Raw genomic sequence first — 9,054 nt, 5'->3', positions numbered from 1 at the left:
CTTCACGATGATGTGCCTTAAAGCCAAATGAGACAAGCGTCAGCTGCATACGGTAGTCACCCAAGCCAAGCTTGAACAGGAGGAGGACGACGACACTGACAGACACACATATACCGCCAGTACGACAGGGTCACCCAGCTCCCAAGGGAAAAAGTGGTTTGCTAACCTACAGCTCCACGGCACCCGACAATGTTGCCAGCTGGACTTAGGAGCAGCGTGCAATGTCACAAGTCTACGGCATAAACGTAAGCTAGCACCCAATGTAAAAGCTAATTCCTAGCTAGATGAGACTAACACTGTATTTGGGGGAGGTGATGGAGTCAGTGGGCCTTTTCCGCACCGAATGTCTGATAAAGGGACATAGTCACAAGCTAGAATTTGAAATAGTTGAAGCAAATCAAAATCTGCTCCTATCATGTTCAACATGTGAGCGTTTGGGACTGATGCACATCACAATACCGGAAGAACTTCATAATTTAGAAGGTCATATCTCAGAGATGCTGACCAAACATGAACTTACCACCAGATACCGGGACGTATTCAGGAATTCCACCGAATCTCTCCTTGGGGAAGTACACTTTGACCTGGAGCAGATTGTCACACCAGTACAATGCTCACGGCGCAATGTTCCAGTTGCCCTCAGAACAGCTGTCAAAGCCCAAATGGACAAACACATACATGATGGCCATCTAGCTCCAGTGACTGACCACACGGAATGGATAAGCAACATGGCCATAGTATAAAAAACCTGGGAAAATCAGAATCTGCATTGATCCAAAGGTATTGAACAAAGCTCTGAAAAGGTCCCACTATATAATGAGAAACTCAAAGATGTCCTTTATAAGCTGCCCAAAGCCCATCTTTTTTCATTGGTGGACACCTTCCTACAAATCAAATTAGACAACCATAGCAGCCTCCTTACAACGTTCTGGACACCATAGAGGTGAATGCGCTGGCTCATGCTACTATTTGGCGTGTCAGTAGCTTCTGAGGTGTACCAAAGAAAACAACATGAATTATTAGTTGGCCTGCACGATGTCGAGATGATTGCAGATGATATAGTTATAGTGGGATGCAGAGACTGTCTGAGGAAGCCACTCGCGACCACAACGCCAATATAATTACCCTAATGGACCGCTGCAGGAAAGTGAAGCTGAGACTGAGTGTCAACAAGCTGCAGTTTAAACTGAACGAAGTTCATTTTCATGGACACATTCTCTCAGCTGAGGGTCTCAAGCCAGAACAGAGAAGTTAAGGGCTATAAAAGACATGCCTGCTCCCACAGATTCAAAGGGTGTACAAAGGTTCATCTGATTCATTACATACCTGTCGAAATTCATGCCCTGCCTCTCAGAGGTGTGCGAGCCTTTGCGCAGGCTCCTGGATAAAGACACACAGTGGCACTGCAGGCTGCTGAAGCACCAGAGGGCCGTGGACGGTCAAGCACCTTATCGCTGCGGCACAAATACCAAGATATTACGATGTTAACAAGCCCATAACAGTACAAAGTGACTCCAGTCAGAATGGCCTCGGCTGCTGCCTGCTACAGGAAGGGCAGCCTGTAGCATCTGCTTCCAGAGCTCTCACCACAACCGTGTAGAATTACACTCAGATCGAGAAGGAATGTGTAAGCATTGTGTTTGCCTGCCACCGCTTTCATAGCTATCTGTATGGTGTGGTAAGATCACTGCTGAAACTGACCACAAACTGCTAGTTGCAATCTTTAAGAATCGTCTGCTTAGCGCCCCAAAACGACTTCAAAGTATGATAATCTCACTCCAAAACTACGCTCTGGAAGTAACCTCTAAACCGGGTCCGATTATGTATGTGAGCGACACGCTGAGCAAAGCCACGATACGCTCTCACAGAACACACACACCACATGTCCAGCTTTCAGTGTGCAGCCTGTACAATGAACAGAACGTGATAGTGGACATAAACCAGGCTGACAATTTGAATGTCAAGTGCCAGCGTCTGTCACATATCAAAGAGTCCACAGAGTGTGACGAGCACCTCCAAATCCTCAAGTCAGTAGTGCTGAATGGATGGCCCGACATGAAGGTGGAAATACCCGTGGCCATTAGGGAGTATTGGACCTACCGTGATGAAATAAGTCTACAGGATGGGGTACTTTATAAAGACCAGCATGTAATTATTACAACGCAACTACGTACAGAGATGCTGCGGCGCATACATTGGAGCCACATAGACGGCAAAGCCTGCCTTAGACAGGAACATGAGACAATGTTTTGGCCAAATATGTATGCGGAGATTAAAGACTATGTAGGACAGTGCACCATGTGCAACAAATACACACATGAACAGCAGAAAGAGACTTTAAGAGCCAATCTTAGAAAGTTAAAGTTTGAGTTAAAATCATAATAATGTTTGTTTAATTTAAATAGAATATACATTTCTTTCATAGTTATAACTTATGGTATAGTCTTTTCCCCCTATAAGAGATAGAACCTTCTTACTATAACTGATAAAACATTGTGATAATAAGCTCAGTTCTGGTAAGAACAAGTCCCAGTAAAGAGGGACTTGAAAGACCCATTTTCAAGCTAGAAATGGGATAAGCATACAGTTTCCTGACTGTTTAGAAATGGTAACGATTTGAGATGTAATATTAAACCAAGAACTGAACTTTTCTTATCATTAATTTTTCTTTTTTTTTTTTGCTATTTTAATTTTCTTTTTTGTGTGAACTGTTTTACTTTAAAACTTAACTAAACTTTTATAAACGAAGATATTTTGTCTGTGGAATTATTTCTGCACATCAAGCTTTTGTTGAATCCCATTTTTTTGAGTTGAAGCTGCTGAACTTTGGTAATTTTGGGAAATCGCAGCTACAGAGACCATGATGTCACATCCACTCCCCACACGTCCATGACAAATTCTGAGTAAGGACATATTTAACTACTCAGACTTTGGGAAGTTGAACTATTGCCTGACCTATCAGCAGACACCACCATCAACAGATGGCCAGCCTGGCCAAGTCATTACGGACACGGGTCCGCAATTTGCTTGCACTATGTTCTCAAAGTTCGCTCGGGAGTGGGGTTTCGAGCATGTTACTTTGTTCCCAAGGTAACCTAAAGCGAATGGCAAAGCAGAATCAGCGGTGAAAATTGTTAAAAGCCTTTGCAGATGAGCGAACCATGTGGGTAATGACCCATGGAAAGCGATTTGCTCTGGAGAAACACGCCGACTATGGGCATGGACACAATCTCCACACAGCGGCTGATGGCCAGCAGGCTGTGAAAACACCCCTCCCGGTGACTGACGCACTGCTCCAGCCATGTGTAGTTATGGATGGCCCTGATAAGCTGCATTTTAAAAGGTAAGTCGCAAAACAATCATTTGATAAAATGGCCAGAGATCTAAATGTGGGACAAAGCATAAGAATGAAGCCTCTTCCAGGAGAAAGAACCGGCATATGGAGACGGGGACCTTGACTCCAACAGGTAGCCCCACGCTCCTATCAGGTAGATGTGGACGGAGCTCTGTACCGGCGCAACCGAGTGGACCTCAGGCCTGCCGAGTCTATGCTCACAGAAAAGTTTCAGGCTAACACAGAGCCCAGCAAGACACCTCGCCAAGATGCGCCGACTGAGGCCAAAGTGGAGGACCACCCGGAGGATCCACCTGAAACCGACAGCACGCCCATCTCACTGACAGGGAAGAAGATGCAAAGTGAGAATGCATCTGACATCTCGCACTACACACACAGCGGCAGACAGATTCAGCCACCGAAAACACTCGACCTCTGAATATTTACTTGATGTGGTTATGTTTGTTCACTTTCTTGAAATGTTCGAGTTCAAAAACAGAGCAAAGTTTTTCTGTGTAAATAACTAGTACCTAGTAAATGCGCTGGACTACAAAGTCGGAAGAAGGGGGATGTTAAGGGGTTATACTGCCACCTAGTGGCAGAAACTATATAAACAGATTGGGAGTCCTGATGGCAGTTGACTGTAATGCACAGTTAGAATAAAGCAGACAGAGTTCGCTTGTGGAAAACGGCTCCGCGTGGTCTGTACACACAAACAGTGTGCCGACCTCGGACAGTCTGGCTGTGCAGTGTGGAGGCGGCCAAGACAGGGGTCGGCAGAAAGGAGTTCGTGCTGCAGAGTCTCACAAGTGATGGGTGAGCCGGTGAGACAGAAGGAGATGGGCTGAGATCACGTGACGAGAGACCCCGCATTTGTAACCTCTGTTTTAACGGATTTATTTCTTATGGATTTTATATCCACCTTTCACTGGTTTTAAGGATTAATTTGTTTGTTTTTTTTTTTGTTTTGTTTTTTTTGAGAACCCTGCACATGTGGACATTTTTGATTTTACTTTTGACTGTTTTTCAATAAAAGCACTCGAGCACTTTCCCCAACCCCGGACTTCAATGAGATTTGTCCGCTCATCTAGGTCATAAATACTGATGGTGTTGGTTCAACAGACTCCTATGTGGGAAGAGAAAGTCTGGAGGGGCCGGCATCGTCACATATTACATACTGAAGTTCACATCAGAGTCCATGTTAGTCCTCTTTATTAGTCAAATTGTATATCCCATAATACGTTATTGTCTCTTGTTTATCAGAGTTGTGTGAATGTTGTTGGTGAGGAAAATCGAGTGGCTGATTTTAATCCACCCAAATAAAGAATTTTTGCTTTTTTCTTTTTCCATACCAGTAATTTATCAGATTATTCAGTAAAGACCCCACCTGTTAGACTCTCTTAAGGTAACTGAAGACCACTCAGTCTAAGAAACAGAATCATAGGATTCATTAATAAACACAAGGATTGTAGAAATGTGAAAACTTCTTAAAAATTGATGAGACAGGACAGAAGGTAGACAGACAGACAGACAGACAGACAGACAGACACGTAACACACAGCAGGCGCTCGGCTCCTCTCACAGTTTTTTAGATTTTCTTGGTTATTCAAGTTGTTTTATCTCAGGATTTGTGAGACTTAATCAAGTCTGTTGAGCAGGCTCATCTACTGCTGCACCCTATGATTAACACACACAGATCCTAGTCACACAATTGGGTATAAGTGATGCCCTGATGCCAGTCCCTCTGTAACAGCCCACCTCAGACTCATTCCACTTAAGTACATAAGAGTGACCCCACCAGCCTGTCACTTCTCAGTGCCCAACAGTGGGACTCACTGTCACCAGCACTAGCAAATGTACAGATGTCTCTGAGACACATGAAGGCTCGTATAACATTTGATTTTAGTATATATAACATTTGAGTTCCCAACCAAGGGTGTCTTACTTCTGCCACCCCTGCTCTTCTGTAGCCAGCAGACACACCACATGCACTTCAGATCAGGTCATCTACCTCAACCTAAGCATATTCAGGCCTGGCCAGTACTTGGATTGGTAGACCATCGAGGAAAAGCTTGGGTGTCTGCTGGATTAGGTGTTGGTGAGGTCAATACGGGGCTTACCCGGTGGTTTGAATGTGGATCCCAATGCCCCAGTGCAGTGATAAGGACACTGTGCTGTATAAATGGCACTGTCCTTCAGATGAGATAAAACTGAAGCCCCGACTCTCAGTGGTTATTAAAGATTCCTGTGTATCCTCCATAAAGATGTCTTGGCTAAATTTCCCTCCAAGGCCTTGTCATTGTGTGCCCCTAATCATCCCATGTCTCGCATTAGCTGACTGTTTCTCTCACCACTTCATCATCTAATAGCTCATGTGTGGTGAGCAGACTGGCACAAACATGGCTGCCGTCCCATCATCAGGTGGATGCTGCATGCATGCTGTGTAAAAGAGCTTTGAGTAGTCAGAAAACCAATATAAAAATATAAAAAGTTATTATTATTATTCAAGTTCAATCTCTCAGAGTTGATAATATCCTGGCCAAGAAAGCAGCAATTTCCAACATCCATTACCCTAATATTTACTTCCGTCAATCAAGAAATAAAGACAAAGTATAGAAATGTCAAAGGAATGTGGGATTTAATAAGCTGGGACGAAATATAAGTGATCAGCGTGGACCTCAGCGTTATCATCTGCAGTGCACCACCTATTGGAATGTAATTCATGTATTAATAAAATGGCTGATCTTTGTGATGACATTACAGTTTCAGAACATGCTAACTGATAAATAACAGACTTATTCAGTGCATGGTCACAGATTTGAAATCAAAAACACATGAACTCTGAAGTCTGCATGCCACGACCGTCTTCAACAGTCCACTCAGGAGTGACTGACAGTTCTTTCCACCAATCAGCTTGGTTTTGTTCCACCAATCAGCTTCTTTTGTTTTCAATTGGTACCTGTCTTTTCTGCACTGTCCTTTCTGATTTTGTCCTTGTCACCTCTGCCACTGAGTATATTTCATCGATGTCACCTCTTCATTTTGTGGTTTCCACTTTTTATATTTTTCTGCCTTCTTGCATTTTATGGACAATGTACCCTTTTTAGATAAGTCCTTGTAAGAGTCAAGCTATACTCACACATTTGAGAACATCAATGAAATGTAATAAGAGTGTGGCCAAAATATGAAATATAAACTTACAAAATACAGAGGGTCCCAGCAGAGTGAACCAACGCTGAGTAGTGAGGGGGTCAAATGTGACCTTCAGTGGTGGGGGTACAGAAGGGGCCACTTCTGTTTTTTGGAGTTTTCTCTCAAGTAAATGAATCCGAAGCTTTGTGTAGCTGACACTCTCAAAGCAGAGCTTTCTAATCGTCCATCCTGCTGTTGGAGTTTATTGAGCTCCTGTGGCCTCCAGCTTGTAGTCTCGACATGAAGAAACGTTGTCTTGGGTATCGATATGAAGAAGGAGCTGAACTCAAAATGAAACCTGAACCAACACATTCAGAGTATAGAGCGTCCTTTACACACCACCACAGGATATACTGACATGGAGCAAAGTGACATCTGTTATATTTTTAAGTTAACTTATCAAATGAACAGCTGGGTAAGCAGAGATCCCTTTGTGTTTCTGTTTTGTCTTCCCATTTTCTCTTATATGTCAGAAAATAAAATCAGTTCATTTCATTTTCATTGTGTTGTGCATTTATTATGATGTCCCATTTCTCATAAATTATTATTACTATTTTAAATAATGTTTCTTCTACACATTAATTGATATTCTTGACAACTGTTGTCCCCCATGCTAACCCTAGCATACTGTTGTGACTCTGTCTTCAAGTCTTGAACATTTCTCTTTGAACCCATCATTTTATTGGATTTAGATCTTATTAAATTCTCAGTTTTGGACTCAACGTTGACACACAGCTGAAGAATGTATTTGGTTTGTAAAGACTCTTATTTATAAATGATAACCTAAATTAGTGTAAAAGTCTTATAAAGCCCCTCTACAGTGGCCTGTCATGTGATGGCTCACTTTTTAGTCTCCTGTCCTCCTCGACTGTCCCTCCCCAGTATCTGATTGGACAGCATTGGCTGTCAGCTTACATCACTAAATGACTTCTTCATTATCAGGGTTAAGAACGGCTGTCTGCACTCAGCCCAGGCGTCAGCCATCAGATGACATCCCAGAGATGGTACAAGTTCATTGCTCCTCAGATAAGGACCCATCTCCAAAGCATCGAAACAAAAATATTCCCCTCATTGTTAGTGGCACCTCCTGGTAGTTGGCGCAGCACTGTGGATTTAATTTGACTTCTCCATTTTTTCATTATTACATTGAACTTTTTCAGTTGTGTGTCACTGTATGGTTGACGTCCTTGCAGTACCGTTTCTGAGTCCTTCATGAAATATTACGTGTTGCTGATGATGGCTGATACAGAAGGACCACTTTCAACATTCAGAACAGTTAAGAGGCTTACCACAAGTAAGTCAGTCATTGACAAATATGAAGGCCATTGCTGTTTGAAAAGCATTAACCACATTCAGGACAACAATGAGGTTTTTTCTTGCACCTATAAGTTGTGGAAGAAGATTCTTGCTGTTTGTGAAATATGTGTTGTATTCCTGTGTGTTCCTTCCAGAGGGAATTCATGTGTGGCTCTGAGGTGACCTTACATCTAGGATCTGTTTGACACTTTCAATGTTTTCTCCACTATACTTATATACTTATTAGCTGCTTTCAACTGGAGACCTTTAAAGCATTCAGAAGATTTTTCTTCAATTGTTTTTGTTGAGGAGCCAACGGAAAGATCATTTGTTATTTCTAGGACAGGCTTTACTCCAATATGACTTTGTGTGTGTCTCCGAAAACTTCTTCTGGAAGAGTACCCTTTACCACATTCAGAACAGGTGTACTGCTTCTCTCCAGTGTGAATCCTTCTGTGGCACCTAAGTGCGCGAGGACGTGAGAATCATTTGCCACATTCTGGCCAGTAATAAGGTTTCTCTCCAGAGTGAATTCTCATGTGATCTTTAAGAGTCCAGGGGCCTCATGTATAGCACCGTGCGTAGAATTCGCACTATAACATGACGTAAGCACAAAAGCCGAAATGTGCTTACACACAGAAAAATCCAGATGCAGGAATTTGTGCATACTCCAACTTCCACATTATTCCGCTACATAAATCCCGGTCAATGTGAAAAGTAACGCACGTGCACGCACCTTCTGTCCCGCCCCAGCTCCTCCCAGAATTACACCTCTTTGAATATGCAAATCAATATAAATAGCCCTTAAGCTCAGCATTCTGTGAAAAGATAATGGGAAAAGCACGGGGAAAAATATAAAAATTTCAGCGAATACTAAGTGGAGGCAAAGGAAGAACATACTATTTGTTGATTTAAAGTTGATCGAGTGACACAGTGTGTCGGAGAAACTTGAAAGCTCACAAAGTCGCACAGTGCCAAAAAAAAAATAGAAGTCACATATCAAAGTCATTGTGAAAAGGTGAGTTGTAGCCTATCGTCTGAGCTTATTAGGATACAGACAAAAAAAAAAAAATAGGAACACAGTGAAAAAAAAGCACGAAATGTCAACTTTAATCTCAAAATTTCCACTTTAATCACATAGTTTATTTTGTCATTAAAGTAGAACATCATACACTTCATCTTAAAATCATTTAATTTACTAGTTTCACAAATCCCATCAGTAACTAAAGTAG

The sequence above is a fragment of the Polypterus senegalus genome, chromosome 4 (assembly GCF_016835505.1).
Source record: "Polypterus senegalus isolate Bchr_013 chromosome 4, ASM1683550v1, whole genome shotgun sequence".
In the NCBI taxonomy this organism is placed as follows: Eukaryota; Metazoa; Chordata; class Cladistia; order Polypteriformes; family Polypteridae; genus Polypterus; species Polypterus senegalus.
The sequence above is the reverse complement of the archived record's forward strand: the minus strand, read 5'-3'. Positions refer to the sequence as shown.